Source organism: Apodemus sylvaticus, chromosome 19, assembly GCF_947179515.1.
Source record: "Apodemus sylvaticus chromosome 19, mApoSyl1.1, whole genome shotgun sequence".
Classification (NCBI taxonomy): domain Eukaryota; kingdom Metazoa; phylum Chordata; class Mammalia; order Rodentia; family Muridae; genus Apodemus; species Apodemus sylvaticus.
The window spans coordinates 2,098,725-2,111,693 of record NC_067490.1 but is presented as its reverse complement, the minus strand read 5'-3'; the positions used below and the strand labels follow the sequence as shown (position 1 = coordinate 2,111,693).

General features: G+C 49.9%; 2 long non-coding RNA genes and 1 pseudogene across 3 annotated transcripts in view; 1 reads left to right on the top strand and 2 right to left on the bottom strand.

Moving 5' to 3' along the window:
* Window positions 1–1,627, bottom strand: part of LOC127669435 (uncharacterized) — a 30,668-nt gene extending 29,041 nt beyond the window's left edge. The window contains exons 1-2 of one of the 2 annotated variants that reach the window (XR_007974354.1): window positions 1,434–1,503; window positions 1,250–1,298 (exon numbers count right to left, since the gene is read on the bottom strand). This is a non-coding gene — a long non-coding RNA (uncharacterized LOC127669435). Of the gene's footprint in view, window positions 1–869; window positions 1,299–1,433 lie in introns of those variants that run through there. The other variant, XR_007974353.1, reaches the window with a different exon arrangement.
* The window catches only part of LOC127669413 (RT1 class I histocompatibility antigen, AA alpha chain-like), a 44,510-nt pseudogene extending 38,997 nt beyond the window's left edge, over window positions 1–5,513 (bottom strand).
* On the top strand, window positions 5,467–7,615 carry LOC127669436 (uncharacterized). Its single transcript, XR_007974355.1, has 3 exons — window positions 5,467–5,628; window positions 5,997–6,174; window positions 6,266–7,615. It is a non-coding gene; the product is annotated as an uncharacterized LOC127669436 (long non-coding RNA).
* The last annotated feature ends 5,354 nt before the right edge of the window (window positions 7,616–12,969 follow it).

The following is a 12,969-nucleotide window of genomic DNA, read 5'->3' as shown; positions in this document are numbered from 1 at the left end:
AGAGATTTTTAAAGAGCTGGCAGTTTAGTTGTAGAATCAGGCTTGTAAACAGAATCTTATAAATAGTTAAGAAAATAAAGTTTCCTCACTGAGCTGGCAGGATTTTACCTCAGTTTATGTGTCCTGTGTCCTTATTGATATAAATATGAGATAATTTAAACAGATACAGGCCTATAAGAGGGTCTTTGTTCTCCTGCAATACAGACACATCTAAATGCAGAGCAACAACAGGCTGATTAGCAGGACTTTGGGCTGCAAGCTAAAGGTCCACAGAGCTGGAAACAGAGACTAAGACTTCAGGGAGTTAACTCCAGAGCTCAAGATGTAAAAGATAAGATATTCCAGGTATAGGAATTGGTACCCAAGTTACAGGAGAGAGAAGCATTTCTGTCAGGTCTTATCCCAGCTGTGGATGTGCTCCTGAGAGATGAGCAGACAGGTCACACCAGACACCTGAGAACCCTGGAAAAGACGCTGGAGAGAAGGAGAGGCAGAAATCACCACAGTAGCAGGGGACAGGGAGCGACCAGGGCAGCTTCAGGACGGCATCATTAGAAGCTAAAGCAAATGGGTGAGAGGAAATGTAGTGTGACTTATCTTGTGCACCTGGCACATTAAAGAATCCCCAGTTGAGTCTGTTCTTTCGTCCTTGGTGCTCATAATCCTGGGGTCACGACAAGGCTCTGGCATTCCAGTGTCATTGTGATCACAGAATCTCAGCATGTGCTTCCTAGTGATGGAGAGAGCATAGCTCAGAGGTAACAGAGCTGAGGGGCAACCGCACACTGAACCAACCTGGGCACAGCCCTGTCAAACTCAGCTCCCACAGCCTCATCCTGTCCCCAAAACACACAGTGTAGTGACGCAGATTCTGGAAGGTTCTCCATCTACCATGTATTTCTTCAAATAAAACTCTTATGTATTCTCAATCAATGACATTAACAAGCAATCGACCCTCAGGTCATGATGTGAACAATCAAGTTCATATTCAGATTCTCATTCTCAGTGTGGAAGTGAGGAGCTGCAGCTCAGGGCAGCATGGAGCTGACAGGATGCAGATGTCCCCCAGTGTGTGGCTGGACCAGGAAGGTTGGCTGTGGAAGGGAACACAGGGCAGTGCAGGGACAGGGTCCTGTGTGCAGGGCAGGCTGGGCTCCACAGTTCTTCACATTGAGCCCCGAGGCTCACAGAGAACATCAGACACTGTTGTCTAAAGAGGACTGAGGACTCTGGGTGTCACAGGAGAGACCTGAACACACTGGCTGTCACTCAGTCCACTCCAGGCAGCTGTCTTCATGCTAGAGAATGAGAGTCATGAACCATCACTGTGAAGTCAACATCCCAACAACCCACAGCTCACAGAGGATTCTGGGAGTCCCTGAAACCCAATCATGTCCACATTGCCCCTCCCCAGTCAGACCCCAGAGTGTCACCTTTACAATCTGGGAGAGACATATCAGTGCTTTAGGCTGTCCCTGCCTATAGCTAAAAAAATGTATATGTACAAATATGTATTAATATCACGGTACAACTGAGCCCCCAGAAGATGTCTCTGGAGGAGCTGTTATGGGTTCCCAGAGGTCCCACCAACCCCAGCTTCACTCCAATGTCCCCAGGAAAATCCTGTCCCCACACTAACCTGGAGCTGGAGCATAGTCTCCTCCTTGTCCACCTGTGAGAAGGAAAGCTGTGAGTTCAAGGAAGATCTTGACACTAGGAAGTTCCCAGAACTGACAGCAGACCCAGGTGGAGACAGTAGCAATGTGGGTGTGGCTGTGATTTCCATTGATGGGCAGAGCACACTTCATAGAGACTGAGAGAAAACTCAGACCCTGCCCTTTCCTACCTGTGTTTCTCCTCCTATACAACACAACAGCCACCACAGCTCCAATGATGGCCACAGCTCCAAGGACACCCAGAACAGCAATGGTCGCCATATTGGAATCGGTGGATGGAGGAGGCTCTGGGAAGGACAGGTACAGGAAATGAAGATGAAGGTCATGACCCCAGCTCTCAGCCCTGACCTGCTCAGGGTCTGCAGAAGGCTCCAGCTTTCCCTGACCCCAGCTCTGCACCCACACCCTCCTTACCCCATCTCCGAGTGAGGGGCTCAGACAGCCCCTCATGGTGCACATGGCATGTGTAATTCTGCTCCTTCCCAAAAGGCACCACCACAGATGCCTACTTCTGGAAGGTTCCATCCCCTGCAGGCCTGGTCTCCACAAGCTCCATGTCCTGGGTCAGTTCCTCCCCATTCAACTGCCAGCTCAGGGTGATGTCAGCAGGGTAGAAGCCCAGGGCCCAGCACCTCAGGGTGACATCACCTTCAGATCTGGGGTGATGGGTCACATGTGCCTTTGGGGGATCTGTGTGGAAAATATAAGAAATCCCACAATTAAGAAGACAGACTGAAATCTACACAAGACACAGTTAAATCAATGATGACACTGAACTATGTGTCTGTTTGACACTTCAACTGTCATTGCCCTAGTGACCTGCAGGTAGCGCTGGTCCCCTCAGCACAGAACTGCACATGTTTCTGGGGGACTCAGAAGCTAAGAGGGAATCCACATGAGCCAGTGGGTCAACATGGTCGTCCGTATGTGATGCTCTATAGCATGAGATAGGTAATCACAGAATGGAAGATGGGATGGAAAATAGGTAATTTAATCTGTGCTTGAGTCCATATCAAAATTAGAAATTAGGGCCTTGTACTACTGGAAGGGTGCCACCACTGAGACTCAACCCTGTGGTCATCTTGCTGACCAGCATAACTGTCAGTCCAAGTGAACAGCCATCACACAGTGTGTAGCAGAAATGTGGTGAACCTCTGACACTCAGCCAGAGAAAATGACTCCCAGCCCCTGCCTCTGGGGTGACAAGGTACAGGTGTGTCACACAGGATCCCTGGAGTGTGCTGTGGACCCCAGTGCAGCACTCACTGAACACAGCGGGCTCACAGGGTGTGAGGATCTTCCCTCTCACTCCAGCCCTGGATGGCAGAAGACCCTGTCTGTCAGAGTCCAATTCCTGATTCACTAGGGGAGCACTGTAACTTGTGGGAGCAAAGGAAGAGCAGGGGGGTTCTGGATGTTTAGTTCTGACAGGAAATAGTCTAAGTTCACAAAAATCTCCCTTTTAAGGGAACCCTGATTTACCTTGTCTAATTATTTATGTTAGCAGTCTCCCCTAGCAATTGTGGAGACTGATATAAATGACAATACAAGGGCATGGAGAAACAGGGTCACTGCAGTGCAGACAAAAGCTGACTAGAAACAAAATAACGCCCTCAAAAAAAAAAAAAAAAAAAAAAAAAAGCCAGGCGGTGTTGCATACCTATAATCCCAGCACTCTGGGAGGCAGAGGCCTGCAGATTTCTGAGTTTGAGGCCAGCCTGGTCTACAGAGTGAGTTCCAGGACAGATAGGGCTACATAGAGAAACACTGTCTGAAAAAATAATCCAAAACAAAACAAAACAAAACAAAAAAGAAAGAAAGAAAGAAAGAAAGAAAGAAAGAAAGAAAGAAAGAAAGAAAGAAAGAAAGAAAGAAAGAAAGAAAGGAAGGAAGGAAGGAAGGAAGGAAAGAAAGGAAAGAAAGGAAAGAAAGGAAAGAAAGGAAAGAAAGGAAAGAAAGGAAAGAAAGGAAAGAAAGGAAGGAAGGAAGAAAGAAAGAAAGAAAGAAAGAAAGAAAGAAAGAAAGAAAGAAAGAAAGAAAGAAAGAGAAAGCAAGAAATAGGGCAGTGGTGGCGCACACTTTTAATCCCAGCACTTGGGAGGCAGAGGCAGGTAGATTTCTGAGTTCGAAGCCAGCCTGGTCTAGAGTGAGTTAAAGGACAGCCAGAGCTACACAGAGAAACCCTGTCTTGGAAAACCAAAACAAAAAAGAAAGAAAAGAAAAGAAAAAAGAAATTCCATGACTTATATTTCTCCCGTGTACCCCATAAGGGCTCCTGTGACCACTCACCACTGTAGGAATAGATAGAGTTGGGTTGTGGAAGGGGTGCAAACCCTGCAGACAGGATGGGATCTGTGAGAATGTATTCTTTGGAACATTCTAGAAAGTCGGGGAACCAGGCTAGTGTAGGGGAGTCCATGTCTCCCATCAGGTAAAGGAGACTTCCAGTCCTGAGGTGTGAGGGCTGACACACTTAGCATGGCAGGAGTCCGTGTCCACAGACAGTGGGTGTGGGCAGAGAACCAGGCCTGGGAGAGGCCATGGCTGACAGAGGCTTCAGACTGCAGGGAGCCACCATTGCTAAGTGGGGGAAATTCTCTCCTTCCCTCCTGACACAGCCTGGGCACTGTCCAGGGAGAAGGCTGAGCCCTGGGAGAGGCAGTGCAGTCACTGTGATGAGGATCAGGAGACCCAGGGACACTGTCTCCCGTCTGAGACAGGGGCATCGCCCCAGCTGAGGGTTTCTTCTTCCCCAGGACTGAGCCCCAGCCCGAGGGCAGAGGGAGGAGCTGCCCGCGGCCCCTGCACCTGTGCGCAGCAGCGTCTCCTTCCCGAGCTCCAGGTGTCTGCGGAGCCACTCCACGCACTCGCCCTCCAGGTAGGCCCTGTCTCTCTCTGCAGCACCAGCCTGCTCCCACTTGCGTCGGGTGATCTGCGCCGCCATGTCCGCCGCCGTCCACGTTTTCAGGTCATCGTTCAGGGCGATGTAATCGCGGCCATCGTAGGCGTCCTGCATGTACCCGCGGAGGAAGCGGCTGTCCGACCCCAAGTAACAGCCATAAGTCCACTGGTAGGTGTGGGAGCCTGCGGGACACCAAGGTCAGCCCCGCCCCGGCCCCGCCCACCCGCGGACTCCTCCAAACTGAAAGGGAAACCAGCCCGGGTCGGTTCTGCTCCCGAACCTCGGACTTGGGACCCGGGACGTCTCCGCCCCCCCCCCCCCCCCCGTGTCGGGACGTGGAGGGGTCGTGACCTCCGACCCGGGGTCACTCACCGGCCTCGCTTTGGTTGTAGTAGTCACGCAGGTTCCTCAGGCTCACTCGGAAAATCTGCTCCGCGATCTTGGCGTTCCGTGTCTCCTCCTCCCAATACTCCGGCCCCTCCTGCTCCATCCACGGCGCACGCGGCTCCATCCTCGGATTCTCCGCGTCGCTGTCGAAGCGCACGAACTGCGTGTCGTCCACGTAGCCGACAGAGATGAACCGTGGGTCCCCGAGGCCGGGCCGGGACACGGCGGTGTAGAAATACCGCAGCGAGTGTGAGCCTGGGGGCGGCGCGCAGTGAGACCCCGACCTACTCCCGGGAGGGGAGCAGGGCGCGGGGCTCGGGACGCGGGTGGAGAAGGGGCGGAGGGTCCGGTGGGCGACGCGGGGACGCGGCTTCCCCGGTGCCGCCCCCGCCCCTCCCCTCCCCGCAGAGCCCGTTTCCCTCCCGGCCCCGCACTCACCCGCGCGGGTCTGGGTCGGGGCCAGGGCGGCCACCAGCAGCAGGAGCAGCGTGCGCGGTGCCATCGCCTCCATCTGGGATCCGGGGCATCTGAGTCCTGCAGGCTGCGTGGACTTTATAACCAGCGCCCGCGGCAATGCTGGTTGAATTCCCGGGATCGCGTCACCCAATGGAGATGAGAACTGCTAGCGCGTCATCAGTGTCCGGGCAGAAGGACCTGACTCAGGTTAGGAGCAGAAGTGAAACTGGGGAGATGGGGAATCCCCAGCCCTGGGCTTCCCCACCCTGACCTCACCTCCTGGAGACCAAGACTTTACCTCAACCCTGTGCTGTAGGAGAGGCGCTGGGCTGCGAGCCCCACACGGACCACACAGAGATCAGTCTCTGTTCACCTGCAGTGGCTGTAAAGAGGAAACTTTGTTCTCCCAGGATTTCTCTTCTCAACCTTGGCCTACACTCCTCGTGTTTCCCACACTCCTCGTGTTTCCCACACTCCACGTGTTTCCTACACTCCTCGTGTTTCCTACACTCCTTGTGTTTCCTACACTCCTCGTGTTTCCTACACTCCTCGTGACTCCTCGTGATTCCTCACAGATGAAGCCTCTGTAGCCCCAGATGGCTATGAGCTAGCTGATGAGGTGAGAGACACGAATGTCACAGCTGTGTGGGACACTGCATCTGATAACAGAGTTGGCCCCAGAGTTCCTCAGGCCTGTGCAGTGTGGACACTGGAGGAAAGATGATTCTCACGCAGAGAGTGCACGCTGGTGAGGTGAGGTTTCAGCCCTGATGAGTACTGTGTGGAAAAATTAAATTCATACATTTGTATCTGTGGACTTTGACCTGATCTCTTCAAATCACAGCCACAGGTAACTTAACTGGAAAGTGAGAGCAGAGATGGGCGGGGACTCCTGCACAGTCACATGTCACACACGGCAATAAACGTCGGTGAGCACGGGTGTGAACTCCAGTCACTTCCTCATGCAGGTGTTCACAGCCACCCCTCAGCCTCACCAGGACTCAGAGGCACCTGTTCCATGAGGCCCTCCAGGGTCCCACCTGTGGAAGATGAAAGAGAAGCATCACGGTCTTGGGCAACAGCGCCGCCTGGTGGAAGAACAGAAGAGGACAGCGCCTGAGCCCACAGAGCTGAGGGTAAAGGGATCCAGGCTGGCTGAGCTGCCCCAGGGCCTCCTTCCTGTCTGCACTTCTCCAGGGGTCTCAGGTCTCATGCTGCCCTGCTCTCCTCAAACTTACACCCAGAAGAACTTCACATGCTTCTCCACCCGTGGGAAGAAAACTCCCTGTGAGAGGGGAGGCAGGAGGCAGAGCCATGAGTGCTAAAAGGAGCTGCAAAGCCCCAAACAGAGCAGCTCCAGAACGCTGACAGGGCCTGTGATGTTGATTCTATGATGTCGGCTACATGTGGGATGAACCAAAACCCCAAAATGGAGGGCAACATCTGAGAAGTGTTTTTGCTTAATTTGAAGTGGGAAGATCAGTTTCTGATCCTGTTCTTTGAGGTAGGAAGCCACACCTGTAATCCAGGGTATTTGAGCAGGAGCCCCCCCCCCCTTCTAATCTGGGCCACACCTTCTGCTGGAAGCCTACAGGAAGCCATGGAAGAAGGGAAGGCTTGCTCTCTGTCTGCTTGCTCCTGCTCCTGCTCCTGCTGCATCTTTAGCACCTAAAACAAATGGGTGGGAGGAAGTGTAGTGTGACTTATCTTGTGCACTTGGCACATTAAAGAATCCCCAGTTGAGTCTGTTCTTTCGTCCTTGGTGCTCATAATCCGGGGGTCACGACAAGGCTCTGACATTCCCGTGTAATTGTGATCACAGAATCTCAGCATGTGCTTCATAGTGATGGAGGGAGCACAGCGCAGAAGTGACAGAGCTGCAACAGGCCGTCAGAAATAGAAACTACCCATGATATGTCACCCATATTCAGTCTCTCACAGGCTTGCCAGGTCCATTAAAACAAGGAAATGAAGAAATTAACCAATTATTCATAGGAAATGTGTTAGACACCTCAGATACTCATGAAAAACAACATGTTAACAGTTAAGGTGTAAAGAAAAAATTTCTATCACCTGGCAACAAGCCAAGGAATTTATAAAGAAATGTCTTGTTTTTTGTAGAACCAAACTCCAGTACTCACTAGAAGAAATGCTCAGGGCACCGAAATAAATAAATAAAAAATGAAATCTGGCAGATGGATGTGTTTCAGTTTGCAGAATTTGGAAAACTAAAGTTTATATAACACTGAAACATACTCGGATTTCCAATGTGCAACTGCTTTGAGTTCTGAAAATACTAATTCCGCAATTACACATTTACTAGAATGGTTCCTATGGGAATATGTACAAACCAGGACTGACAATGCCCTGCACATGTCTCCAATAAGACGCAGCAACTCTTTGCACATGGTAAAGCACATTACAGCTGCACCATCCAATGCTGCAGGGCAATGAGTTGTAGAAAAGGCCTTATCACACCATAAGGAACACACTTGTAAAACAAAAAGAAAGAATTAAGACACAGGGGTGGAATAGATCATGCTCCACTAACTTCATATTTCCTGAGCATTAACAAGAAAGAACAGCAGCTGAGAGACACTGGATCAAGGAAACCGCTGTGGAATTAAATCAACCTATACACTATAAGGATGTGTTAGCATCAGAATGGAAGTCAGTGAGTGTATGGTGCTGGGATGATGACTGTTTACACTTCCAGAGGACACAAAAGATGTGGATAGTAACATAAGTAATAAAACTCAGAGTTGTCAGGGGGAGGTCTAATGAAAACTTAGCCACAGACCCAGAAAGAGCAAAGAAGAGAGCCTGACCAGTTCCTGCCTTCCCTGCCAGCCAGAAAAGCCTGCACCGGACATGTTCAGTTCCTAAGCACTGACAGGCCTATGTCACAGAATATTTTATTATTGTACATAGGAAACCTAAATGTTAGCAAAATATAAAAGCCTAAATAGACATTGCATTTGGCAGATGCAGTTATATGTGGCCTGAAGAGCTGTAGTTTGGGTGCCTCTAAATTCTCCATGATAAGAACACTGAAGAATGGAAAGTGCCTGCTTATTTTAAGGCAAGGTGCATGGGAGAGGGCTTGTGGTCTTTGCCCTGTGACCCCAGACAAGTCAGCAGGTGGTCTTGTGCTGCCCCCCTGAAAGGTGAAAGGGTTCAGACTTTCAGACTCTACTGGCTTGCCCTGGAGCCTTCCCCACCCCACCATGACAATGACATGGCTCTACCTGCCAAGGGTGGAGGGGAGGAGCTAGAGACTTCTTTTATAAGCAATTGGACTTTTGACAGCTCTCTCTCTCTCTCTCTCTCTCTCTGTTGGTCTGTCTCACTTCCTCTTTCTCTTTTTCTCTCAGCCAGGCAGTGGTGGTACACACCTGTAATCCCAGCACTCTGGGAGGCAGAGGCAGGCAGATTTCTCAGTTCTAGGCCAGCTTGGTCTACAGAGTGAGTTCCAGGACAGCCAGGGCTACACAGAGAAATCCTGTCTCAGCAAAAAAAAAAAAAAAAAAAAAAAAACCAAAACAACAACAACAAAAAACCAAAAACAAAACAAAACAAAACAAAAAACCAACCCCCCCCCAAAAAAAAATCCAAAAAACCTATATATTTTTTTTCCTCTTAGCTTTTAAGATCCTTTATGGAATAGGGATTTTCTCTTTGGGCTTGCAGGAACAACAAAGAAGCAATTGGTAAGACACAGGTAAAACAGAAATCTAGGAAAGAAAGCTAAGGAACCTCCTCAGGGTTGGTAGAGCTCAAGAGAAAGGCAGACTGGCTTGGTAGAATGACACACAGAGATTTCTAAAGAGCTGGCAGTTTAGTTGTAGAATCAGGCTTGTAAACAGAATCTTATAAATAGTTAAGAAAATAAAGTTTCCTCACTGAGCTGGCAGGGTTTTACCTCAGTTTATGTGTCCTGTGTCCTTATTGGTATAAATATGAGATAAATTAAATGTATACAGGCCTATAAGAGGGATTTTGGTCTCCTGCAATACAGACACGTCTAAATGCAGAGCTATAACCGGCCGATTAGCAGGACTTTGGGCTGCAAGCTAAAGGTCCACAGAGCTGGAAACAGAGACTAAGACTTCAGGGAGTTAACTCCAGAGCTCAAGATGTAAAAGATAAGATATTCCAGGTATAGGATTTGGTACCCAAGTTACAGGAGAGAGAAGCATTGCTGTCAGGTCTTATCCCAGCTGTGGATGTGCTCCTGAGAGATGAGCAGACAGGTCACACCAGACACCTGAGAACCCTGGAAAAGACGCTGGAGAGAAGGAGAGGCAGAAATCACCACAGTAGCAGGGGACAGGGAGCACCCAGGGCAGCTTCACGACTGCATCATTAGAAGCTAAAGCAAATGGGTGAGAGGAAATGTAGTGTGACTTATCTTGTGCACCTGGCACATTAAAGAATCCCTAATTGAGTCTGTTCTTTCGTCCTTGGTGCTCATAATCCTGGGGTCACGACAAGGCTCTGGCATTCCAGTGTCATTGTGATCACAGAATCTCAGCATGTGCTTCATAGTGATGGAGAGAGCACAGCTCAGAGGTAACAGAGCTGAGGGGCGACCGCACACTGAACCAACCTGGGCACAGTCCTGTCAAACTCAGCTCCCACAGCCTCATCCTGTCCCCAAAACACACAGTGTAGTGACGCAGATTCTGGAAGGTTCTCCATCTACCATGTATTTCTTCAAATAAAACTCTTATGTATTCTCAATCAATGACATTAACAAGCAATCGACCCTCAGGTCATGATGTGAACAATCAAGTTCACATTCAGATTCTCATTCTCAGTGTGGAAGTGAGGAGCTGCAGCTCAGGGCAGCATGGAGCTGACAGGTTGCAGATGTCCCCCAGTGTGTGGCTGGACCAGGAAGGTTGACTGTGGAAGGGAACACAGGGCAGTGCAGGGACAGGGTCCTGTGTGCAGGGCAGGCTGGGCTCCACAGTTCTTCACATTGAGCCCCGAGGCTCACAGAGAAAATCAGACACTGTTGTCTAAAGAGAACTGAGGGCTCTGGGTGTCACAGGAGAGACCTGAACACACTGGCTGTCACTCAGTCCACTCCAGGCAGCTGTCTTCATGCTAGAGAATGAAAGTCATGAACCATCACTGTGAAGTCAACATCCCAACAACCCACAGCTCACAGGGAATTCTGGGAGTCCCTGAAACCCAATCATGTCCACATTGCCCCTCCCCAGTCAGACCCCAGAGTGTCACCTTTACAATCTGGGAGAGACATATCAGTGCTTTAGGCTGTCCCTGCCTATAGCTAAAAAAATGTATATGTACAAATATGTATTAATGTCATGGCACAACTGAGCCCCCAGAAGATGTCTCTGGAGGAGCTGTTATGGATTCCCAGAGCTTGCAACATCCCCAGCTTCACTCCAATGTCCCGGGACAATCCTGTCCCCACACTAACCTGGAGCTGGAGCATAGTCTCCTCCTTGTCCACCTGTGAGAAGGAAAGCTGTGAGTTCAAGGAAGATCTTGACACTAGGAAGTTCCCAGAACTGACAGCAGACCCGGGTGGAGACAGTAGCAATGTGGGTGTGGCTGTGATTTCCATTGATGGGCAGAGCACACTTCAAAGAGGCTGAGAGAAAACTCAGACCCTACCCTTTCCTACCTGTGTTTTTCCTCCTCTTCATCACAAAAGCCACCACAGCTCCAATGATGGCCACAGCTCCAAGGACAACCAGAACAGCAAAGATCACCATGTTGGAGTCGGTGGATGGAGGAGGCTCTGGGAAGGACAGGTACAGGAAATGAAGGTGAGGGTCATGACCCCAGCTCTCAGCCCTGACCTGCTCAGGGTCTGCAGAAGGCTCCAGCTTTCCCTGACCTCAGCTCTGCACCCACACCCTCCTTAGCCCATCTCAGGGTGAGGGGCTCAGACAGCCCCTCATGCTGCACATGACATGTGTAATTCTGCTCCTTCCCAAGAGGTACCACCACAGATGCCCACTTCTGGAAGGTTCCATCCCCTGCAGGCCTGTTCTCCACAAGCTCCATGTCCTGGGTCAGCTCCTCCCCATTCAACTGCCAGGGCAGGGTGATGTCAGCAGGGTAGAAGCCCAGGGCCCAGCACCTCAGGGTGACATCACCTTCAGGTCTGGGGTGATGGGTCACATGTGCCTTTGGAGGATCTGTGTGGAAGATTTAAAATATCGCACAATTAACAAGAAAAATGGTAATCTACACAAGACACAGTTAAATCAATGATGACACTGAACTATGTGTCTGACACTTCGACTGTCATTGCAACAGTCAGAGCTGGTCCCCTCAGCACAGAACTGCCCATGTTCCTGGGGGACTCAGAAGCTAAGAGGAATCCACATGAGCCAGTGGATCAACATGGTCGTACTTACGTGATGTTCTATAGCATGAGATAGGTGTTAATAGAATGGAAGATGGAATGGAAAATAGGTAATTTAATATGTGCTTGAGTTCACATCAAAATTAGAAATTATAGCCGTATCTACTGGAAGGATGCCACCACTGAGACTCAACCCCTGTGGTCATCTTGCTGACCAGCAGAACTGTCAGTCCAAGTGAGCAGCCATCACACAGTGTATAGCAGAAATGTGGTGAACCTCTGACACTCAGCCAGAGAAAATGACTCCCAGCCCCTGCCTCTGTAGGACAAGGTACAGGTGTGTCACACAGGATCCCTGGAGTGTGCTGTGGACCCCAGTGCAGCACTCACTGAACACAGCGGGCTCACAGGGTGTGAGGATCTTCCCTCTCACTCCAGCCCTGGATGGCAGAAGACCCTGTCTCTCAGAGTCCAATTCCTGATTCACTAGGGAAGCACTGTAACTTGTGGGACAGAGGAAGATCAGGAGGCTCTGGATGTTTAGTTCTGACAGGAAACAGTCTAAGATCACAAGAAGCTCTTCTTTAATGGAAACCCTGGTTTAACTTGTCTAATTATCCAAGTTAGCAGTTTCCCCTGGCACTTGTGGAGACTGATACCAATGATAACACAAGGGCATGGAGAAACAGGACCACTCCAGTGCAGTGACAAAAACTGACTAGAAGCAAAATAAGACCTTCTCCACCCACCCCACCGAAAAAAGGTAAAGAAAAAAGAAAGAAGATAAAGAAAAGAGAAACAAAGAAAGCCGGGTGATGGTGGCACATGCCTTTAATCCCAGCACTGGGGCGGCAGAGGCAGGCAGATTTCTGAGTTCGAGGCCAGCCTGATCTACAGAGTGAGTTCCAGGACAGCCAGCGCTACACAGAGAAACCCTGTCTCGAAAAACCAAATAATAATAATAATAATAAATACAAAGGAAATTCCACAGTTTATATTTCTCCAGGGCACCCCATAAGGGCTCCTGTGACCACTCACCACTGTAGGAATAGATAGAGTTGGGTTGTGGAAGGGATGCAAACCCTGCAGACAGGGAGGGATCTGTGAAAATGTATTCTTTGGAATATTGTAGAAACTGGGGAACCAGCCTAGTGTAGGGGAGTCCATGTCTCCCATCCGGTAAAGGGTAAGGGTGTAAG